Source organism: Hylobates moloch, unplaced genomic scaffold (genome assembly GCF_009828535.3).
Source record: "Hylobates moloch isolate HMO894 unplaced genomic scaffold, HMol_V3 SCAFFOLD_4, whole genome shotgun sequence".
In the NCBI taxonomy this organism is placed as follows: Eukaryota; Metazoa; Chordata; class Mammalia; order Primates; family Hylobatidae; genus Hylobates; species Hylobates moloch.
This window is the reverse complement of record NW_026652279.1, coordinates 35,429,034-35,451,306: the sequence shown is the minus strand read 5'-3', so window position 1 is coordinate 35,451,306 and position 22,273 is coordinate 35,429,034. Positions and strand designations below refer to the sequence as shown.

The 22,273-nt window shown below is 44.8% G+C and overlaps 1 long non-coding RNA gene across 3 annotated transcripts in view; it reads left to right on the top strand.

Moving 5' to 3' along the window:
• LOC131383226 (uncharacterized) overlaps positions 1 to 22,273 on the top strand; it is a 49,373-nt gene that overhangs the window by 10,395 nt on the left and 16,705 nt on the right. For all 3 annotated transcript variants that reach the window (XR_009213089.1, XR_009213088.1, XR_009213090.1), the window contains exon 2: positions 16,252 to 16,308. This is a non-coding gene — a long non-coding RNA (uncharacterized LOC131383226). The remainder of the gene's footprint in view (positions 1 to 16,251; positions 16,309 to 22,273) is intronic.

Sequence of the window (22,273 nt, the reverse complement as noted above, 5' to 3'; positions counted from 1 at the left end):
CGTGTTGGTCAGCACTCACCTGCTGCAACAAAGACACCTCCAATGCAGTGGCCCCGAAACACAGAAGCTGGCACCTCCCTCTCCTAACCCTCTAAAGATGAGCAGCCCACGTTGGTGAGACTGTGCCAGTGAGGTCACTCAGTAGCCCTGGTCCTTCCTTGTGGTTCGCCTCTCCCTGAGGTGGCTGCAGCCGGCTCCTTTCACACCTGTACTCCCGCCTGTGGGCTGGAAGAGGAGAGGAACTGGAGGGCAGAAAACTTCACATATAAGGACTTGAAGTGGAAGCTGCAACATCATGTCCCAAACCTAGTCACATGGTTGGCAGCCATGCCAGCTGCAAAGGGACATTGGACATATGGTCTCTAGCTGGCATTGTATGCCCAGCCAAGACTTTCCTCCTAAAAAGAAGTGGGGACTGGCTTCAGCAGGAACTGGCAGGAAGCTCTTCTAAAGTGATGAGAGGCCTGTTCTCTAAGCAGATTAGTCTTTAGCTTCCCAACAGACTGGTGGCTCGAGGGTCCTCGCCAATGCTGGTGCTATGTGTCCAGCAGAGCAGAGCATGCCCTGACACAGAGCAGAAGCTGGTTCCGGACAGGCCCTTACTGCCCCGGGTCCTGCAGCCAGGCTAGTTGGGGGACCATGCCCTGAAGCACACAAGCTGGGTGCTCCCACCTGTCTGCACCCTCTGGCAGGGTGGGCATGGGCCCTGAGCCCTGCTCTGCTCCTGCAGCTTGTGCCCTGCCTAGTCCCATCACATGTGGATAGCAGGTCCAGGTATCTCCCTTCTCAGTGCCCAACTCCACCACCACCCTGTGACCACCCAGGAGGCCACCATGGTTGTGCCCTGCCAGGCCCTTCCTCAGCAAGCTGAGAAAATAGCTCCTCCTGGGGTGAGGGGAGCTGGAAGGTTTACCTCACTGCCCAACCGGCCAGGGTGTGAGCCAGGCAGGAATTTGGACAGTCTTGACACATGAAGCAGAGCAGCCCATCCTGGCCTGCAGAGGGCACCGGGGGTGGCCAGAGAGCAGGAGAGCAGCCTGCAGCGCTGGGCTCTTGGTTTGGCTCTCATAGACCTGTGTGTGGCCTACATGGGCTCTTGGACACCGTCAGACAAGGACTGGAGGGACATGTGGCTGGGGTGGAGGATAAGGGTCGGAAGGGAGGGCAAGGAAGGAATAGAAGCCAGACACACACACTCACTGCCTCCCCTCAGACAGCACAGGGCCTCCTGGAAGGGGCTGGGCTGGCAGGGGCAGTCGGGGAAACCATCCACAGCCAAGGCGTGGGTCTTGAAAGCAGTCTGGAGGATGGCAGCAGACTCATTTCACGGGCTCAGAGGCCAGGGAGGCTCCTTGGCAGCTCATAGGCCCTGTCAACTGGGGCTACTAGAAGGACGAACTGTGTTCAGGGACCTGCTTGGTGGCTGACAACACACGGGGCCCTGGAGCCGCCTCACTCTTCCGTCCCTTCAATGTTCATAAGTCTCCCCTACACGCTACTCTCTGCTGGTCTGTCACTGTGTATCGTCGCATTATTTCATGGGGTCTAAAGAGTCAAGCAGTTCAAATATAAGGAGCTCATGGCTGTCAGCTGCAGGGCTCCCAGAGGCAGCTGCTCAAGCGAGAGGGTTGGTAACAGGGCCTCCCTGGCTTTCCTAACTGGACCACAGCAGCCAGTGCCACTCTGCGGCTCTCACTGAATCACTTGACACGAGCAGAGCAGCAGCGCCCAGAGCCGCAAAGCCTTCCTGAAATAACCCTCCATAAGCAGGGGACTCTTCCCCCGTGGTCCCAGTGTCAGGTTCGGCAGGAGGCAACAAGTGGCCCACTCCTGAGGGTGCACTCACCAGGAGAGTTGCGGGAGATGTTAGCACCCCATGTCAGCGGGGAGGAGCTGCCTGAGGGCTGTGGCATGGGTGGTCACAGCCTCTGCCCACCCGGGGTGCCTGTGGGGCTCCCACCCCATTTGGTCTCCTGCTGGTGCCTCCCATGGGTTGGACCTGAGTGGAGGTCAAGGCTGGAGTCCTGCTGACAAGTCCTGGAGGTCACCTCCAGGGACACAAAGCAGGTGGAGGAGGGGTGGCAGTGGGGGCAGTAGAGGGTGTCTGCAGGAGCAAACAGAACCTCCAGCACACTGCTTTGCTTCAGGAATGACTTTTCTGACTCAAGCTCAGCATAGTGAGCGGCATGCTGTCCCCTGCCCCACCACGCACTGTGGCAGGTGCTCCCCACTGCTCACCAAAACCAAAGGCCATACCCTGTGTGCCTACTGTCTCAGGCCACGCCTGCCAACGACTCCTGCTAGCTGGCCAATGGCAACATTCCCATCCTTCACAGGGGAGCGTTATTCTCAAACAGGGATGTATGAGTCTATCGAACTCAGTACTTACATTTCATTGTTTGTATTTGGTGCATTATTTTATACAAGTAATATGTGCATGTGGTCTAAAGAGACAAGAAGCCCTAAAAGGCTCACACGAAATACCTCTGCTCTCTGAACAGCCTTTCCCTTCCCCCAGGTCCCTTTCCCAGCAGCAGTGGTGTTTGTCTGGTTTGGTGTTTCTTATTGCTAAGTCATTGGGTGTAGCTGCCCTGGCTTCTTCCATGTGAGAGATCATCCGCTGATACCTGTTGTGGGAGATCAGGACTCAGCTGTTAAAAACCGGCCTCCATGCCCTGTCTCATCCCCTAAAGCAATTACAGGAGAACTTCTGGTTAAATCAGCGTTCATCACTTAAATTTCATGCCTGGGCAAACATCATCCTTTCTCATGGCTGGCTCTGCCTTACCCTCCACTTCCCCAGGGCCAGGATAGGTTTCTTGGCCTTTCCCCTCTGGCTGCCCAGGCTTCTCCAGAAAGACCTTTTGCCTTCTCCTGGCTGGAGGGTACAGACCTGGCTTGCAGTGCCCTGGAGATCTTCAGTAGTCTCTCAATCTCTTCCAGGGGACTGGGAAACCCCCGTCCAAAAACCTTGTCTCCATGTTCCAGAGAGGATGCCTCTGCAGTGGTGTGAGAGCAGCAGCAAGCCAGCCCCACTCTCAATCGTGCCCTCACAGGCTCCGGTGGCATCCGCTGCTCAGCCTTCAGCTCCGGCTGCCCAAGCCTCCTCTCGCTCAGGTCCCTCATCCAGCTCTGGCTTCCAGAGGTCAGCTGCTGCAGTCTCCTGTCCTCCTATTCTTCCAGGTCTAGGCTTTCATGAAACATCCCGCTGAAATCTGAGAGGACCTTCGGTAGACAGTATTATTACATTTGTTTTCAATCCACCTTCTTAACCCAGAGGTCCACTTTATCTTATATATCTTTTCTTCTGTGCCGTTATTATTATAATTCCTTTCTGTTTAAGGCAGTAAGATTGGTTTCCCTTTACGGTAGTTGTAAACCAAAAGTACCTGAGACAGGTCCCAATCAATTTTTGCCAAGGTTAAGGACACATCCTGGGAGACAGGTCTGTGCCTTTCTCCAAAGGTGATTTTAACGGCTTTGATATTTAAAGGGGAAAAGCCTGCTGGAGGGGACAGAGGGAGGGTATGGTCTCATTACTGAATCCACATGTTGCAAGAGAAAAAGAGCAGGTAGGGGAATGGTCAATTATGTGTTCATCTTGTGCTCACTATAAGATAAGGTAAACATGGAGTGAAGATCTTTAACCTTTTATCTGTCACTGTCTGCTCAGGAACAAAAGGAAAGGCCGTTTCTTGAACGACTCAGCTTTCAGCTTAATTCTTTCCTTTCAGCAGAGTGAATTGGGGTCCCAGTTTTTATTTTCCTTTGTAAACCAAAAATAAAACTCTAAGGCTCCCCAACCATTTGAATGAACGCTTCCTCTCCACCAGGGCATTCCAAAGTTAACCAGAAAAACTGGTTTAGGCCATGTTAGGAAGGGAGCGTTGAACATGCTTCATCATACCATCTTCCTGTTAGCAGCGGTGGCGAATCAATACAGGTCTGCAGCAACCTCAGTTCTTGCCTCCTCAGAGGAAAGAATTCAGCCAAGGGTCATAAGGCAAAGGGAGAGATAGAGGGCAGTTTGGAGCAGGAGTGAAAGTTCACTTAAAAGGTTTATGTACTTTTTATAAAGGTTTAGAGCAGGAATGACAGGAAGTAAAGTACACTTGGAAGAGGGCAAGCGGTTGTCTTGGGAGATCAAGTGCACAGTATGACCACTGACTTGGGGCTTACATGTTGGCAGGCTCCCGGAGGGTTGCATCCCTTCTTCTCTGATTCTTCCCTTGGGACGGGCTGTCTGCATGAGCCGTGGCCTGTGCCAGAACTTGGGAGGGGCCACAGGTGTGGTGTGTTTACTGAAACCGTGTGCCTGCTCGCTTGTGGTGTTCTTCCCTCATCAGTCAAGTGTTTTAAACTCCACTGTTTTGCCTCTTAGTGCACATGCTTGAACCCACTCGCCCAACTCCAGAGATCTTATCGGAAAGCTGCTGCTCACCAGCTTCAGATTGTATCTATCTATTGGGAGACTGCCTTTTCCTGGTGCTGGCTGTGACCAATTACTATTTTTACAGAGACAGTTTAACAACTGCCTGACCATCACCTGATGGTGGCCTGACATCCCTGGTAGGGAGGCCCTCTCCTGCCGTGCTCATGTCTGACTACTTACCTATACTATAACACTCCCTTTTGGATTTCAGGAAAAGCTGACTAGCATTAACATCAACACAGACCTTAAGTGTGATAAGAAACATTTATATTTATTCTCTCTGAAGCCTGCTACCTGGAGGCTTCATCTGCATGTTAAAATTTTGGTCTCCACAGCCCCTTATCATCATAACCCAGATACTCCTTTCTATTGATCCCAGGTCTTTAGATAATAACTTAACTCTTTCAAACAACTATCAATCAGAAAAGTTTTAAATCTACCTATAACCTGGAAGCCCCTCTGTATATCTTACATGTTTTTGATTGATGTCTCCTGTCTCTCTAAAATGTATAAAACTAGGCTGTGTCCTGACCACTTGGGGCACATGTTCTCAGGCTCTCTTTGGCCATTGGTCACCCATATTTGGCTCAGAATAAATCTCTTCAAATATTTTACACTTTGACTCTTTTCATTGACACCTTTCACATAGCAATATTGTTTCCTTTTAAAATACATGTATTTAAGTACATATTCATAAAATGTGAGTTGATTTATAAAAATATTACTAGATAGGGCAGGCACAGTGGCTCATGCCTATAATCCCAACACTTTGGGAGGCCAAGGCTGGCAGATCACCTGAGGTCGGGAGTTCAAGACCAGCCTGACCAACATGGAGAAACCCCATCTCTACTAAAAATACAAAATCAGCTGGGTGTGGTGGTGCATGCCTGTAATCCCAGCTACTCGGGAGGCTGAGGGAGGAGAACTGCTTGAACTTGGGAGGCAGAGGTTGCGGTGAGCTGAGATCGCACCACTGCACTCCAGCCTGGGCAACAAGATTGAAATTCCATGTCAAAAAAAAAAAAAAAAAAAAAACCTACTAGGTAAACAGTATAGGTGAAAAGTGACTGGTAGAAATCAGGAGTGATGGAAGTTTGGGAAACACAGCACTTAAGGAATTTTAAGGTTTCTTAGATATTTCTGAAATTTAATGATTTTGTAACTATTAGGAAAGTAAAGAAAGATACCTAAATCTCCAAATTTGTTTGATCTGAAATACCCGAATGATCACCTTAGTAGACTGAGAAAAGCTTTTGACAAAATCCAACACTCTTTAAATGATAAAAACTCTCAATAAACTAGGAATAGAAAGGAATGTCCTCAACTCAACAAAGGGTGTCTGTGAAAATTCCACAGGGAATAGAACATTCAGTGATAAAAGACTGAATGCCTCCCCTGGGATTGGGAGGAAGGCAAGGGGGTCTCTTCTGGCCACTTTCACTCAACGTTACACTGGAGGTTCTAGCTCATGCAACCAGGAAGAAAGAAACAATTCTGTCCAGATTGGAAAGGAAGGAGTACAATTATCTTTATTTGCAGGTGACAGGATCCGATACATAGAAAATTCTAAAGAATTCATTAGAAAAACTACCAGAACTAATAAAACTAGTTCAGCAAGATTGCAAGATGTAAGATCAAATATACAAAAATCAAGTGTACTTCTATATACTAGCAATGAGCAATCCAAAAATGAAATTAAGAAAATTTCGTTGACAAAAGCATCAAAAAGAATAAAATATTTGAGACTAAGTTTAATAAAAGAAGTATAAGACTTGTACCCTGAAAACTACAATATATTGCTGAGAAAACTTCAAAAAGCTCTACATAAATGGGGAGACATTCCATGTTCATACATACTGAGATTTCATCATTAAGATAAGATACTCTCAAAGTGATCTATATATTCCAGGCAAAATCCCAGAAACTGATAAGCTGATCCTAAAATTTATATGGAAATACAAAGAATCCAAAATAGCCAAAACAATCTTGGAAAAGGACGAAATAGAAGGATTCATACTTCCCACTTTCAAAATGTAATACAGGGTTACAGTAATGAAGACAGACAGTGTGTTACTGGCATAAGAATAACCAATGGAACAGAATTAAGAGTCCTTCTGGACTTATATTTACGACCAACTGATTTTTGACAAGGGTACTGTGCAATTAAATGTGGAAAAGGCAATCTTTTTTTTTTGAGACGGAGTCTCGCTCTGTTGCCCAGGCTGGAGTACAGTGGCACGATCTCGGCTCACTGCAAGCTCCGCCTCCCAGGTTCAAGCCATTCTCCTGCCTCAGCCTCTCAAGTAGCTGGGACTACAGGTGCCCACCACCCCGCCTGGCTAATTTTTTTGTATTTTTAGTAGAGACGGGGTTTCACCATGTTAGTCGGGATGGTCTTGATCTCCTGACCTCGTGATCCACCCACCTTAGCCTCCCAAAGTGCTGGGATTACAGGCGTGAGCCATCGCGCCTGGCCGGAAAAGGCAGTCTTTCAAGGGTACTCTGTTCAATGGTACTGGGACAATTAGATATATGTAGGCAAAAAAAATGAACTTAAAAGCTTACCTCACATCATACACAAAAATTACCAAAACTAGATCATAGACTGAAATATAAGAGCTAAAACTATAAAACTTCTAGAAAAAATGAGAAAAACTTTATGATTTTGCATTAGGCATAGCTCTTAAATAGGATACCAAAATCATAATCTAAAGGAGGGAAAAACTGACAGTCAGACTTTATCAAAATTATAATTTTTGTGCTTCTAAAGACACCATTATAAAAATGAAACAAGCCACAAATGGGGAGGAAATATTTTCAAATCATATATATGGTAAATAACTGGTATCCAAATAATATAAAGAGCTTTTATCACCCAAAAATAAGAAAACAAACAACCCAGTTAAAATATGGACAAAAGATCTGAAAAGACATTTCACCAAAGAAGATATATGACTGGCTAAGAAGTACCTAAAAGGCCCTCAATATTGTTGGTCATTAGAGAAGTGAAAATTAAAACCTCAGTGAGACACCACTCTCCACCCATTAATGCCTATTATAAAGAATTATTGCTGAGGATGTGGAAAAACTAGAAATTTCAATAGGTTCAAGCAATTCTTCTGCCTCAGCCTCCCGAGTAGCTAGGACTACAGGTGCACGCCACCACACCCAGCCAATTTTTGTATTTTTAATAGAGACAGGGTTTCACCATATTGGCCAACCTGGTCTCGAACTCCTGACCTCGTGATCCACCCGCCTCAGCCTCCCAAAGTGTTGGGATAACAGGTGTGAGCCACCGCGCCTGGCCTTTCTGCCTGTTATTAAATGTGGTCCACGAACACTGATGTGTCCAGCTGGGGGAAGGTTCTTGGCAGCCCCTCCAAGGGCAGGGGCTGCAGTCACCAGGGTGGGAGGCACCCTCTTCTGTGCTCACCACACACCACTGCAGGTGTGTGCCCAGCAGCTTTTCTCCTAGGGTTAGAGGTTCTTTCTACATAATTCATTAAACTGTTTTCCACAAATATTTGTTGTGCAACACGCACACCTACTAGGAGTCAGGCAGTGTATCAGGAGCTGGGAATGCAGTGATGAGCAAACCAGACACAGGCCCTCCTCCCATGCAGTATGCAGCCTTCTGGGGGAGGCAGACTGGAACCAAATAACCAAGAAGGAAATTCTCTGTGGGTGGGGGCTGAGTACACATTGATTAGATAAAGGGGAAGGGAAAGGGCTGCGGGCAGAGAAAGTGCAGAGCTGGCTGGCTGGGCACCTGGCTGGACAGCAGGGAGCTGGGGGTAGCTGGAAGATGGGCAGCCCCCCACTGGGCAGGGCCTTGAGCCATGCCTAGGGACTTTGGTCTGTGGTATCAGAGTACTGGTGGTCATTTACACAGGCTCAAAGTCAAGATGCACACTCACCAGTGTATGACCTTGGATGCATTACTTATTCTCTAACCTCAGTTTCCTCACCTGTCAAATGGGAGCAATCATAGTTGCAGGGAGGATGAAATGGCTGTGGAGGTCCTCAGATGCTACTAGCACACTGGGAGGCTGGGTGGGTGTTTGCTATTCTTACACAATCCAAAAGAAACAGGGTATCTTTAAAATGTTTTAAGCAGGAAAGTATCATCATCAGATTTGTGGACATGGGAAGGACAGATGGGAGGGGATGGACATGACAGGGGGACTTAGGACGTGGAATTGAGAGGGTCGGATGTGGAGGGGAAGCAAAGGAAATGTCAAGGACGAGCCTCTGCTGGGGCAGCGTGGAGGTGCCAATTGCTGAGATGTGGGTCGTAGATGTGGTGTGTGCTGGGAGGTAGGGTGTGTGCTGGGAGCTGCAGCCGAGATGGGTGGCTGGGGGACAACAGTGCCTGAGGAGGACCTGGGGCTGTGGAGCAGGAGGGGCTGGGGTCTCTGCCTCCGCACTGCTGGCCTTCCTGGTGTGGTGTTGCCCATGCTCCTGGGATGTTTAGCATCCCCAGCCTCTCCCAGCCAAATGCCAGTGCAGCTCCCCACTCTCCAGCTGTGGTGACCAAAATGTCTCTGACATTGACAAGTGTCCCTGGGTGGGGTGGGAGGGGAGTGGGGGGCATCACAACTGCAGTTAGGAGGCAGTGCTCTAGGTCTCAAGGCTGCCCAACACCCAGAGGGCAGCCCTGTGCTCCAAGCCCGCCCTCCCCAACACACTGGGCTGAACACACCAGCCCCTGGGCTCTGTCTTCAGAAGCCCATCCTCAAAGTACCAGCCCACAAACTAGCCCCCACACTACCATCCCATAATGCTCTGCCCACCCCTCTCCTGCTCCGAGTGACCTCCACACCCCCCACTCCCTAATTCTTCTGCTGTGCACCAGGAACTGCTCTCCTGGTAGGGGTGAGGGCAGCCCCATGCCCATGTCCTCACCTCATCTCCTGGTGCCCTGCCCCTTACCCTGAACAAAGCCTGGCCTCCCATGCCTGGTTCTGGGCAGCAGCTAAGGGATCCACACACAAAATCAAACAACACACAACCCAGTGCCAGGGCCACACAATCCTTGAGTGGGTGACCCTGGAGAGCTGCACCTGGAGGAAGAGAGGCCTGGGCTCTGGCCCCCCTGCCTGGGGCCTGGTCCTGCTCTGCGCCTCGTGCTGTGTGACCCTGGGCAGGCCCTTCACCTCCTGACCCTCAGTCTCCTCAAATGGAGGCCAGGAATAAGCCATGCCTCCTGGCAGGGTTATTGTGGGGTTAAAGACGACACACCTGCTAGATGAGTCCCTCACAATGCAGGGCAAAGGGATGAAGGGGGAAGAAGGGCTGCCCTCACTGGGCCTCTGGTGATCCCCAAACTGCCCTCAAGCAGTCCCTGCACATCTGTGCACTCCCAGGGGATGGGCTCCAGCCCTGGCCAACTTCTCCAGGTGCTTAGTCACATTGATTCCTCTGGGGTCTCTCCCTTGTGATCTTAGCAATAGTCACGACCACATTTCACCCTGACAAACATGTAGAGCAGGAACCAGCCACAGCAGAAGGGGCTCGCAGAGAGCTGTTGCCCCGCCCACATGTCCTGCTCCTTTCTGCAGGCCAGACACAGCCACCACTAGATCTGGGGTTCTGTCCGCACCATGTCCTCCCCTTTGCACACTCAGCCTGCACTAATCCCAGCAGAGCAGCCTTGTGTGGCACCCCCGACACTCCCCTTGGTGGTCCCCATTGGCTTGGATCCATGATCAGCAGCATGCCACATGGGACCTCCTCTCCATCCTCTCCCTCTCTTGTGCGGGAGGCATCTCCCGTCCTCCTGCAGACCAAGAGCTAAGGTGGGCAGTCCCTGATCACAGGCTGGCATCCTGGGTTCAGAAGACAGACTGCCTGGGTTCAAATTCCAGTCCCAATGCTTACTAACTCTGGGCCTTGGGCAAGTTTTATAAATCTTCATCTGCTTCCTGTATGTCTCATGGAGTTGATAATTAAATACAGCCCCTGCCTCAGAGAGCTGCAGTGCAGGTTAAATGAGACACAGAAAATGCTCAATACATCGTTGCTATTGTTGTTGTTGATTTTAAAAGCAGTTTTCCTGGTATTTTACCATAAAACATATGGACTAGTGTGAGCCATTCTGCTATTTCCCATGATAAGAAAATGCAGGCTCTGCCCTCCACAGGTAAGGTATGGGAGGGCTAGCCAGGCCCCTGTTCAAGCCCACTGAACAGCTTGAAGCCCAGCACTCAGGGTGTTAGTGACTCTCATTGCCTGTGCTCCTCAGAAAAGGTGACAGAACTCAGAGAAGTGAGAGGTTGGTCTCCGACACACAGCTGCAAACCAAAGGGCTAGGATTCTGCTATGAAACCCAGGGCTCTGTAAAGAGTAATTTATGTGAAACATGGTATTTCTGGCAAGTAAACATTTGCTGAATGGGGGAAGTCACAGGGAAATCCCCAATCCTGCCTTAATGAGACAAACAGTCTGCTTAAGTGACAAAATGATTGTTTGTTTGTAATCCACCAGAGAGCTGAGAATGCAAACAAAAACAAAAGCTAAAACAAGGCAGACTAAAATAAATCCCCAAAAGTGACAAGCCTGCTCAGAAGGAGAGGGCCGGAAGCTGCTTTCCTCCAGGTAAAGTGCTGGAAGTGGAGGAGCCCCCCATGGATGGGGAGGAGAAACCGGCCACGCTCACATCAGAACGCACAGGGAGTGGGTGTGTGGATTCCAATCCCCAGGAGCCCCAGCCCAGGACAGGTCGGAACCCACCCACCCTGGTTCTCCACCCATGTACAGGGCGGAACAGGATTGATAAGAGGCATCCCTCCAATGCAGCAAAGACTGGAGGCACGGCGCACGGGACAAGGGGACCCCAGAGGTAGCACTGGAGAGCAACAAGAACGTCTGAGCAGTCCCCAGGGCCGAGGGCTCTCAGTAAGGCAGAGAAAAGTCTCCCGTGGTCAGATGCTGGGTGCAGGCTGGAAAGCATGAAGATGGCTGGAGTCTTTCCAGCGCTGAGATCCTAAGCCCTGCCGACGGGTCAGTCCTGATCACACTTTCAAGACATGTGAGGTTGTGGAGAAGAGTCTGACTAAAACTGCAAAAAAAGCCCAGCCCAGCTTGGCTACATTTGGATGGACTGAGCCACCCACACTAACACATGGGCAGAAAAGGAGGAACACTCTTTTTCTGGGGGGTAAATGTTATTTAATAATACTTCAGCCTCTACTTTAGGTCGTGAGAATCACACCCTGAGCACTGGGCTTCAAGCTGTTCAATGGGCAGCCAACCCCAGGGTCCTGGATAGCCCTCCCCTACCTTACCTGTGGAGGGCAGAGCCTGCCCTTTCTTCAGCCTATCCTTTCATACATAATGCCTGACGTGCAAATTTGGGAGACATGTCAAAAAACAAGAAAATGTAACCCATCAACAAGAGGTAACACTCAAAACGTTCAATAAAAGCAGACAGGGATGACCAAGGTGTTGGGAACAGACAGGGGCTATAGAACTCGGATAAATATGTTAAATAGTCTAAAGGAAAAGGTGGATGTTATGTGAGAATAGAGGGGGAATTTGAGTAGATAAATGAAAATATATAAAAGAACCTACAGAAATGCTAGAAAGGAAAGATACAATTCATAAATGAAGAATTCATTTAAAAGTTTTAATAGAAGATTGGATATAGCAGAAGAAATAATCAGTGAACCTAAAGACAGGTCAGTATATCCAAACTGAATTACAATTATCCAAACTGAAATACAAAGAGGAAAAAACTGAAAGTCTGAGATATGTGGGCCATTAGAAGTTTAACACATCTGCAGCTGGAATTCTAGGAGAGACAGTATGGACAGAAAAAACATTTGAAGAGGTAATAGTTGAGAATTTTCCAAAATTGGTGTAAGACATCAACCTACAAATCCAAAAGCTCAGTAAAGCTCAAGCAGGATGGGTACAAAGAAAAACATCTATAGGTACATAAGAGCCAAACTGCTGAAAATTAAAAATGAAGAATAAAAATCTTAAGAGCTGGCAGAGAATGGGAAAAAGATACATTACATAAGAGGAAAACAATAAGGAAGACAGCTGATGTCTCATCAATAACAATAGAAACAAGAAGATGAAGGAACTGCATCCTTAAAGTGCTGAAAGGGGGAAAATGTCAAATTAGACTTCTCTATCCAGCAGAAATAACCTTCAAAAATGAAATTGAAACAAGGACATTTACAGATAGACAAAAGCTGAGGAAATCAGTCTCTACCAGACCTGAGAAAAATGCTAAAACAAGTTCTTCTGGCTGAAGCCCAAAACAGATAAAACTGAGTGTAGGTGTTTTCTTTTCGTTTGTTTCTTGTGGGGTTTTTTCCCCCCACTTACAACATAGATGGAAAATGGCTTAACTTCCTAGAGATTAAAATATATAAATATGGGTCCTAGCACTGAGCTGAAAGAGATGTCTGGCCATGAGGAGAGTGGCTAGGTGGCACAGAGAGCCATGCAGAGGGCAGCAGGGAAGCAATATGAGTTCCGAGAGTTCCAAGAGAAGCAGACAGATCCAGCAGCAACCTGCAGCAGTAAGTGACTCGAGAGCAGATGGGGCAAGCCCCTATTCTCCCAATAAGCCCGAGGTGCATTCCCTGGACATCTGTCCCAGCTGGGGAATGACTTGAGTCCTGGCTCTTTATATTGAAGATAACAACCAGAACAGATGGCAGAGAAGTTATGCCTGAGGGCTTTGTATGAACAGCTGTAAAACCCACAGCATGGTCTTTGATCACTTTGAGACTTCTATCAGTAGAAGAAATACTAAGTGAAGATAGGTCTCTGCTTTTAAATATGTATACCTTTCAAACTGTTTATTTTTTATGGCAATTTTAATGAGCAAAAGATGGCAGACAAATTAAACCTGTCCAAAAAAGGGTAAAATGTTCTGATCACATGAAATATAAACAGAGTCCTACCTATTAATTTATTAACATTATTTCATGCTGCCTTGATAAAGTGGAAAAAGAATGAGTTTGGAATCAACAGGCTGAGGTGTGAAACATGGCTCCAAAGGAGGGCCACTCTCCCTGTGGACACAGTTTCCTCATCCGTATTTTGTAGTGTTGTTGAGATGGTTAGATGAATGTATAAATCCAGCAAGACTCCGGCTTACTACAGAATTCAATATTCATTCCCTTCCCTGCACGTGACAAAACTAATCTGTGCAGTTGACTGTTTACTTGTGCCTGGTATTCCCAGTCAATTATAAACTCTTTGAGGGTGCAGACCATACATAATCCCCTATGCAGGACTGGGTCTTGTGTCACAACAATGTCTGAATAAACAAGGGTGATTTCCTAACACCACAGCATGGGACTAGCTAAGGCTGTCAATGGTATTAAATGAATTCACTGACTTACAGCTTAAAGAAGTCACATATACCTTATAAAATCATCACAGGCTTCTTGCTGTAGAAAGGGACGAAGGCAAGTTAACAAGGCAGAGAATGTTTCCTACCTAGTATAATCAGGCAACCTCCAGGGAACAGCTGATAGTCTTCAGTAGTCCATAGTCACTTATATCACACAAAGGAAACATATTAAGAAAACATTTTGTGCTCTAAGAAGAAAATTCGGGGCAATAGAGTCACAGCATGTTTGCCAGGAGCGGTGCACCGAATATGTTCACCCTTCTCAGCCTGCACAGCCAACATCCTGCAGTGACTTCACCCAAGGATTTTCATCAGCCCCCAAACAAGAACAAAACTGCCACTCTGCATTCACTCCTAAGATAGAAACTGCTCCCAAGAAAGCCATAATATGATGAAATGTTTTCCCCACTCATGTGGCAGATAGCTTGACAATAGAAGTGAAACGGAGCAACTGAGTTGCTCCTCAAATGTGACAATCATGGCTCATCATTGAATCTGGAGGGAAATTGAAGGAGTTGAGAAACCTGGGTGGCCAGGGTCATAGATGACCTAGTACAACCCATAGAAGCCCAAGACAGGTGGTTCAAATCACAGAAATAAAGCCATCAGTAGTGCTGGAAGCTAATTCCCACACATCTCTTCCTGCATACTGTTCACATGGCAGTGTCATGATGGGACTAAAGAATGAAACCCAAGTATACAGTCTGCCAGTGCCAATGGGAAACATTATTGATTAATCAGGAGAGTTAATAAAATCGCAGTCTGCTAATGGGCAAATTCTGTGACACTGCATCCCAGATGCCTAATTCTGGATAAACACACACACACACACACACACACACACACACACACACACCCATCAGACCTGCTCTTCTACCTAGATTCTCATCTCCCTTCATTCATCCTGCCCTCAGCCACTTTAGCTAGAAACATGTGACATCCCCAGTCCCTCTTGCTAGATACTTTTCACCCACCAGTGTCTACCATTTGGTAACTGTTCAATGTATACTTTGAGCATTGATTAAATATCAATTTGGGCCAGGTGTAATGGCTGACACCTGTAATCCCAACGCTCTTGGAGGCCAAGGCAGGAGGATCACCTGAGGCCAGGAATTCAAGACCAGCCTGGGCAACAAAGCGAGATCTCGACTCTATAAAAAGTTAAAAAAAATTTAGCTGGGCATGGTGGTACATGCCTGTAGTCCCAGCTACTCAGGAGGCTGAGGCAGGAGGATCACTTGAGCCCAGGAGTTAGAAGTTACAGTAATCTTTGACTGCACCACTACACAGCCTGGGCAACAGGGTGAGACCTTGTCTCTTTTAAAAAAAAAATCAATTTTGAAGTATAATTTACATCTAATAAAATGCACCAAATAGGTATTCATTTTGATTTATGACTGATTGATGAATCAACTAATTCATACAGTCCTGTAGCCATCACCACAATCAAGATAATGAACCTTCCCATTACTCCAAGAAGTCCCATTGTGTCCCTTCCCAATAACTACTAACACTTACACCAGCCAACCACTGATTTGCTTTTTATCACTACATATTAGGTTGGTCTTTTCTAGAACTTCATACATGTATTATGAACATACACAAATAGTATGGACTTTTTTGGCTTCCTTTGTTTGGCATAATGATCTTGAGATTCACCTATGTTACTGAATTTTGTCAGTGATCTACTCATTTTCATTGCCAAATAGTATTTCATTGCATGAATGTATTATAATGTATTTATCCAGTCACCTTCTGATGGACATGTGGGTTCTTTCCAATTTGAGGGCATTATGAATAAAGCTGCCTTTCACATGAGTCTTTGTGTTATACCTGGGAGTTAAATCATGGGGATATATAGTCAGAGTACATGGTAAGTTAAACATACATAGCAAGTGCATGTCTAACCTAATAAGGAACTGCAAAGTGGTTTCCCATTTCTACCCTTTATGTATGAAAGTTCTTGTTGCTCAACATTCTCATCAATGTTTAGTATTGTCAGTCTAAATTTAGCCACTTTTATGGGTGTGTTGTTGTATTTTACTGTATTTTTAATTTGAATTTCCCTATACTTAATGATGTTAAGCATCTTTTTATGTTGCTATTTTTGCTAAATGCACACTTTTATTGGCCAAATGTGAAACATCTGCTCAAATCTTTTACCCATTTTTTATTGGGTTCCTTGTCTTCTTATTGTTGACTTATAAGGATTCTCTACATAATCCAAATACAAGCCCTTTGTTGGATCTATATTTTATAAATATTTTGCTCCTAGTCTGTGGCTTGCCTTTTTCTTTCATAAATGCTCTCAATGACTTTTTCAAAATGTTGATGAAGTACATTTATCATTATTTTATTCTATAGTTCATAATTTTTGTATGTTATCTAATAAATCTTTGTCTACACCAAGATCATGAAGGTTTTCTCCTATGTTTTCTTCTAGAAGTTACAAACATACCTTGAAAACATTAGGGACTTGGTTCCAGACCACCACAATAAAGTAAGTATCACAATAAAGGGAGTCACATGAATTTTTTGGTTTCCAAGTGCATATAAAAGTTATGTTTATACTATCCTATAGTCTGTTAAGTATATAATAGCATTATGTCTAAAAAACAATGTACATAATTAAAAATACTTTATTGCTAAAAAATGCTAACAATCATCTGAGACTTCACCAAGTCACAATCTTTTTGCTGATGGAGGGTCTTACCTCGATGTTGATGGCTGCGGACTGACAGGGTGGTAGCTGCTAAAGACTGGGGTGGCTGCAGCAATTTATTTTTTATTTTTTATTTATATATATATTATACTTTAAGTTCTAGGGTACATGTGCACAATGTGCAGGTTTGTTACATATGTATACATGTGCCACGTTGGTGTGCTGTACCCATTAATTCGTCATTTACATCAGGTATTTCTCCTAATGCTATCCCTCCCCCTCCCCACGTCCTATGACAGGCCCTGGTGTGTGATGTTCCCCACCCTGTGTCCAAGTGTTCTCATTGTTCAATTCTCACCTATGAGTGAGAACATGCAGTGTTTGGTTTTCTGTCCTTGCAATAGTTTGCTTAGAATGATGGTTTCCAGCTTCATCCATGTCCCTACAAAGGACATGAAGTCATCCTTTTTATGGCTGCATAGTATTCCATGGTGTATATGTGCCACATTTTCTTAATCCAGTCTATCATTGATGGATATTTGGGTTGGTTCCAAGTCTCTGCTATTGTGAATAGTGCCACAATAAACATACGTGTGCATGTGTCTTTATAGCAGCATGATTTATAATCCTTTGGGTATACACTCAGTAATGGGATGGCTGGATCAAATGGTATTTCTAGTTCTAGATCCCTGAGGAATCGCCACACTGTCTTCCACAATGGTTGAACTAGTCTACAGTCCCACCAACAGTGTAAAAGTGTTCCTATTTCTCCACATTCTCTCCAGCACCTCTTGTTTCCTGACTTTTTAATGATCACCATTCTAACCAGTGTGAGATGGTATCTCATTGTGGTTTTGATTTGCATTTCTCTGATGGCCAGTGATGATGAGCATTTTTCCATGTGTCTGTTGGCTGCATAAATGTCTTCTTTTGAGAAATGTCTGTTCATATCCTTCACCCACTTTTTGATGGGCTTGTTTGATTTTTTCTTGTAAATTTGTTCAAGTTATTTGTAGATTCTGGATATTAGCCCTTTGCCAGATGGAAAGATTGCAAAAATTTTCTCCCATTCTGTAGGTTGCCTGTTCACTCTGATGGTAGTTTCTTTTGCTGTGCAGAAGCTCTTTAGTTTAATGAGATCCCATTTGTCTATTTTGGTTTTTGTTGCCATTGCTTTTGGTGTTTTAGTCATGAACTCCTTGCCCATGCCTATGTTCTGAATGGTATTGCCTAGGTTTCCTTCTATGGTTTTTATGGTTTTAGGTCTAACATTTAAGTCTTTAATAATCCACCTTGAATTAATTTTTGTATAAGTGTAAGTAAGGGATCCAGTTTCAGCTTCCTACATATGGCTAGCCAGTTTTCCCAGCACTATTTATTAAATAGGGAATCCTTTCCCTATTTCTTGTTTTTGTCAGGTTTATCAAAGATCACAAAATACCACAAAGATGTGTGGTATTATTTCTGAGGGCTCTTTTCTGTTCCATTGGTCTATATCTCTGTTTTGGTACCAGTACCATGCTGTTTTGGTTACTGTAGACTTGTAATATAGTTTGAAGTCAGGTAGCGTGATGCCTCCAGCTTTGTTCTTTTTGCTTAGGATTGTCTTGGCAATGTGGGCTCTTTTTGGTTTCATATGAACTTTAAAGTAGTTTTTTCCAGTTCTGTGAAGAAAGTCTTTGGTAGCTTGATGGGGATGGCATTGAATCTATAAGTTACCTTGGGCAGTATGGCCATTTTCATGATATTGATTCTTCCTATCCATGAGCATGGAATGTTCTTCTATTTGCTTGTATCCTCTTTTATTTCGTTGAGCAGTAGTTTGTAGTTCTCCTTGAAGAGGTCTTTTGCATCCCTTGTAAGTTGGATTCCTAGGTATTTTATTCTCTTTGAAGCAATTGTGAATGGGAGTTCACTCATGATTTGGCTCTCTGTTTGTCTGTTATTGGTGTATAGGAATGCTTGTGATTTTTGCACATTGATTTTGTATCCTGAGACTTTGCTGAAGTTGCTTATCAGCTTAAGGAGATTTTGGGCTGAGACGATAGGGTTTTCTAAATATACAATCATGTCATCAGCAAACAGGGACAATTTGACTTCCTCTTTTCCTAACTGAATACCCTTTATTTCTTTCTCTTGCCTGATTGCCCTGGCCAGAACTTCCAACACTATGTTGAATAGGAGTGGTGAGAGAGGGCATCCCTGTCTTGTGCCAGTTTTCGAAGGGAATGCTTCCAGTTTTTGCCCATTCAGTATGATATTGGCTGTGGGTTTGTCATAAATAGCTCTTATCATTTTGAGATACATCCCATCAACACCTAGTTCATTGAGAGTTTTTAGCATGAAGGCTGTTGAATTTTGTCAAAGGCCTTTTCTGCATCTATTGAGATAATCATGTGGTTTTTGTCTTTGGTTCTGTTTATATGATGGATTATGTTTATTGATTTGCTTATGTTGAACCAGCCTTGCATCCCAGGGATGATGCCAACTTGATTTTGGTGGATAAGCTTTTTGATGTGCTGCTGGATTCAGTTTGCCAGTATTTTATTGAGGATTTTTGCATCAATGTTCATCAGGGATATTGGTCTAAAATTCTTTTTTTGTTGTGTCTCTGCCAGGCTTTGGTATCAGGATGATGCTGGCCTCAAAAAATGAATTAGGGAGGATTCTCTCCTTTTCTATTGATTGGAATAGTTTCAGAAGGAATGGTACCAGCTCCTCTTTGTACCTCTGGTAGAATTCGGCTGTGACTCTGTCTTGTCCTGGACTTTTTTTGGTTGGTAGGCTATTAATTATTGCCTCAACTTCAGAGCCTGTTATTGGTCTATTCAGGGATTCAACTTCTTCCTGGTTTAGTCTTGAGAGGGTGTATGTGTCCAGAAATTTATCCATTTCTTCTAGATTTTCTAGTTTATTTGCGTAGAGGTGTTTATAGTATTCTCTGATGGTAGTTTGTATTTCTGTGGGATCAGTAGTGATATCCCCTTTATCATTTTTATTGCATCAATTTGATTCTTCTTTCTTCTTTATTAGCCTTGCTAGCAGTCTATCAATTTTGTTGATCTTTTCAAAACAACCAGCTCCTGGATTCCTTGATTTTTTGAAGGTTTTTTTGCATCTCTATCTCCTTCAGTTCTGCTCTGATCTTAGTTATTTCTTGCCTTCTGCTAGCTTTTGAAATTGTTTGCTCTTGCTTCTCTAGTTCTTTTAATTGTGATGTTAGGGTGTCAATTTTAGATCTTTCCTGCTTTCTCTTGTGGGCATCTAGTGCTATAAATTTCCCTCTACACTGCTTTAAATGTGTCCCAGAAATTCTGGTATGTTGTGTCTTTGTTCTCATTGGTTTCAAAGAACATCTTTATTTCTGCCTTCATTTTGTTATGTACCCAGTAGTCATTCAGAAGCAGGTTGTTCAGTTTCCATGTAGTTGTGCAGTTTTGAGTGAGTTTCTTTTTTTTTTTTATATTATACTTTAGGTTTTAGGCTACATGTGCACAATGTGCAGGTTTGTTACATATGTATCCATGTGCCATGTTGGTTTGCTGCACCCATTAGCTCGTCATTTAGCATTAGGTATATCTCCTAATGCTGTCCCTCCCCCCTCCCCCCACCCCACAACAGTCCCTGGAATGTGATGTTCCCCTTCCTGTGTCCATGAGTTCTCATTGTTCAATTCCCACCTATGAGTGAGAACATGCGGTGTTTGGTTTTTTGTCCTTGCGATAGTTTACTGAGAATGATGTTTTCCAGTTTCATCCATGTCCCTACAAAGGACATGAACTCATCATTTTTTATGGCTGCATAGTATTCCATGGTGTATATGTGCCACATTTTCTTAATCCAGTCTATCGTTGTTGGATGTTTGGGTTGGTTCCAAGTCTTTGCTATTGTGAATAGTGCTGCAATAAACATACGTGTGCATGTGTCTTTATAGCAGCATGATTTATAGTCCTTTGGGTATATGCCCAGTAATGGGATGACTGGGTCAAATGGTATTTCTAGTTCAAGATCCCTGAGGAATCGCCACACTGACTTCCACAATGGTTGAGTCTATTTTATCAGAGACTAGGATTGCAACCCCTGCCTTTTTTTGTTTTCCATTTGCTTGATAGATCTTCCTCCATCCCTTTATTTTGAGTCTATGTGTGTCTCTGCATGTGAGATGGGTTTCCTGAATACAGCACACTGATGGGTCTTGACTCCTTATCCAGTTTGCCAGTCTGTGTCTTTTAATTGGAGCATTTAGCCCATTTACATTTAAAGTTAATATTGTTATGTGTGAATTTGATACTGTCATTATGATGTTAGTTGGTTATTTTGCTCGTTAGTTGATGCAGTTTCTTCCTAGCCTCGATGATCTTTACAATTTGGCATGTTTTGCAGTGGCTGGTACTGGTTGTTCCTTTCCATGTTTAGTGCTTCCTTCAGGAGCTCTTTTAGGGCAGGCCTGGTGGTGACAAAATCACTCAGTATTTGCTTGTCTGTAAAGTATTTTATTTCTCCTTCACTTATGAAGCTTAGTTTGGCTGGATATGAAATTCTGGGTTGAAAATTCTTTTCTTTAAGAATGTTGAATATTGGCCCCCACTCTCTTCTGGCTTATAGAGTTTCTGCCGAGAGATCAGCTGTTAGTCTGATGGGCTTCCCTTTGTGGGTAACCCAACCTTTCTCTCTGGCCACCCTTAACATTTTTTCCTTCATTTCAAATGTGTCTTGGATTTTTCGGGGGTACTTTGTCCCTTTATCTGAACTGAATTTGGGAAGTTCTCCTGGATAATATCTTGCAGAGTGTTTTCCAACTTGGTTCCATTCTCCCCGTCATTTTCAGGTACACCAATCAGACGTAGGTTTGGTCTTTTCACATAGTCCCAAATTTCTTGGAGGCTTTGTTCGTTTCTTTTTATTCTTTTTTCTCTAAACTTCCCTTCTTGCTTCATTTCATTCATTTCATCTTCCATCACTGATACCCTTTCTTCCAGTTGATCGCATTGGCTACCGAGGCTTCTGCAATCTTCGCGTAGTTCTCGAAACTTGGCTTTCAGCTCCATCAGCTCCTTTAAGCCCTTCTCTTCATTGGTTATTCTAGTTATCCATTCATCTAATTTTTTTTCAAAGTTTTTAGCTTCTTTGCTATTGTTTTGAATTTCCTCCCGTAGCTCGGAGTAGTTTGATCGTCTGAAGCCTTCTTCTCTCAACTCGTCAAAGTCATTCTCCGTCCAGCTTTGTTCCGTTGCTGGTGAGGAACTGCGTTCCTTTGGAGGAGGAGAGGTGCTCTGCTTTTTAGAGTTTCCAGTTTTTCTGCTCTGTTTTTTCCCCATCTTTGTGGTTTTATCTACTTTTGGTCTTTGATGATGGTGATGTACAGATGGGTTTTTGGTGTGGATGTCCTTTCTATTAGTTAGTTTTCCTTCTACCAGACAGGACCCTCAGCTGCAGGTCTGTTGGAGTTTGCTAGAGGTCCACTCCAGACCCTGTTTGGCTGGGTGTCAGCAGCGGTGGCTGCAGAACAGCGGATTTTCGTAAGACCAAAAATTCAGCTGATAGTTCCTCTGGAAGTTTTGTCTCAGAGGAGTACCTGGCCGAGTGAGGTGTCAGTCTGTCCCTACTGGGGGGTGCCTCCCAGTTAGGCTGCTCGGGGGTCAGGGACCCACTTTAAGAGGCAGTCTGTCTGTTCTCAGATCTCCAGCTGCGTGCTGGGAGAACCACTACTCTCTTCAAAGCTGTCAGACAGGGACATTTAAGTCTGCAGAGGATCCTGCTGAATTTTTGTTTGTCTGTGCCCTGCCCCTAGAGGTGGAGCCTA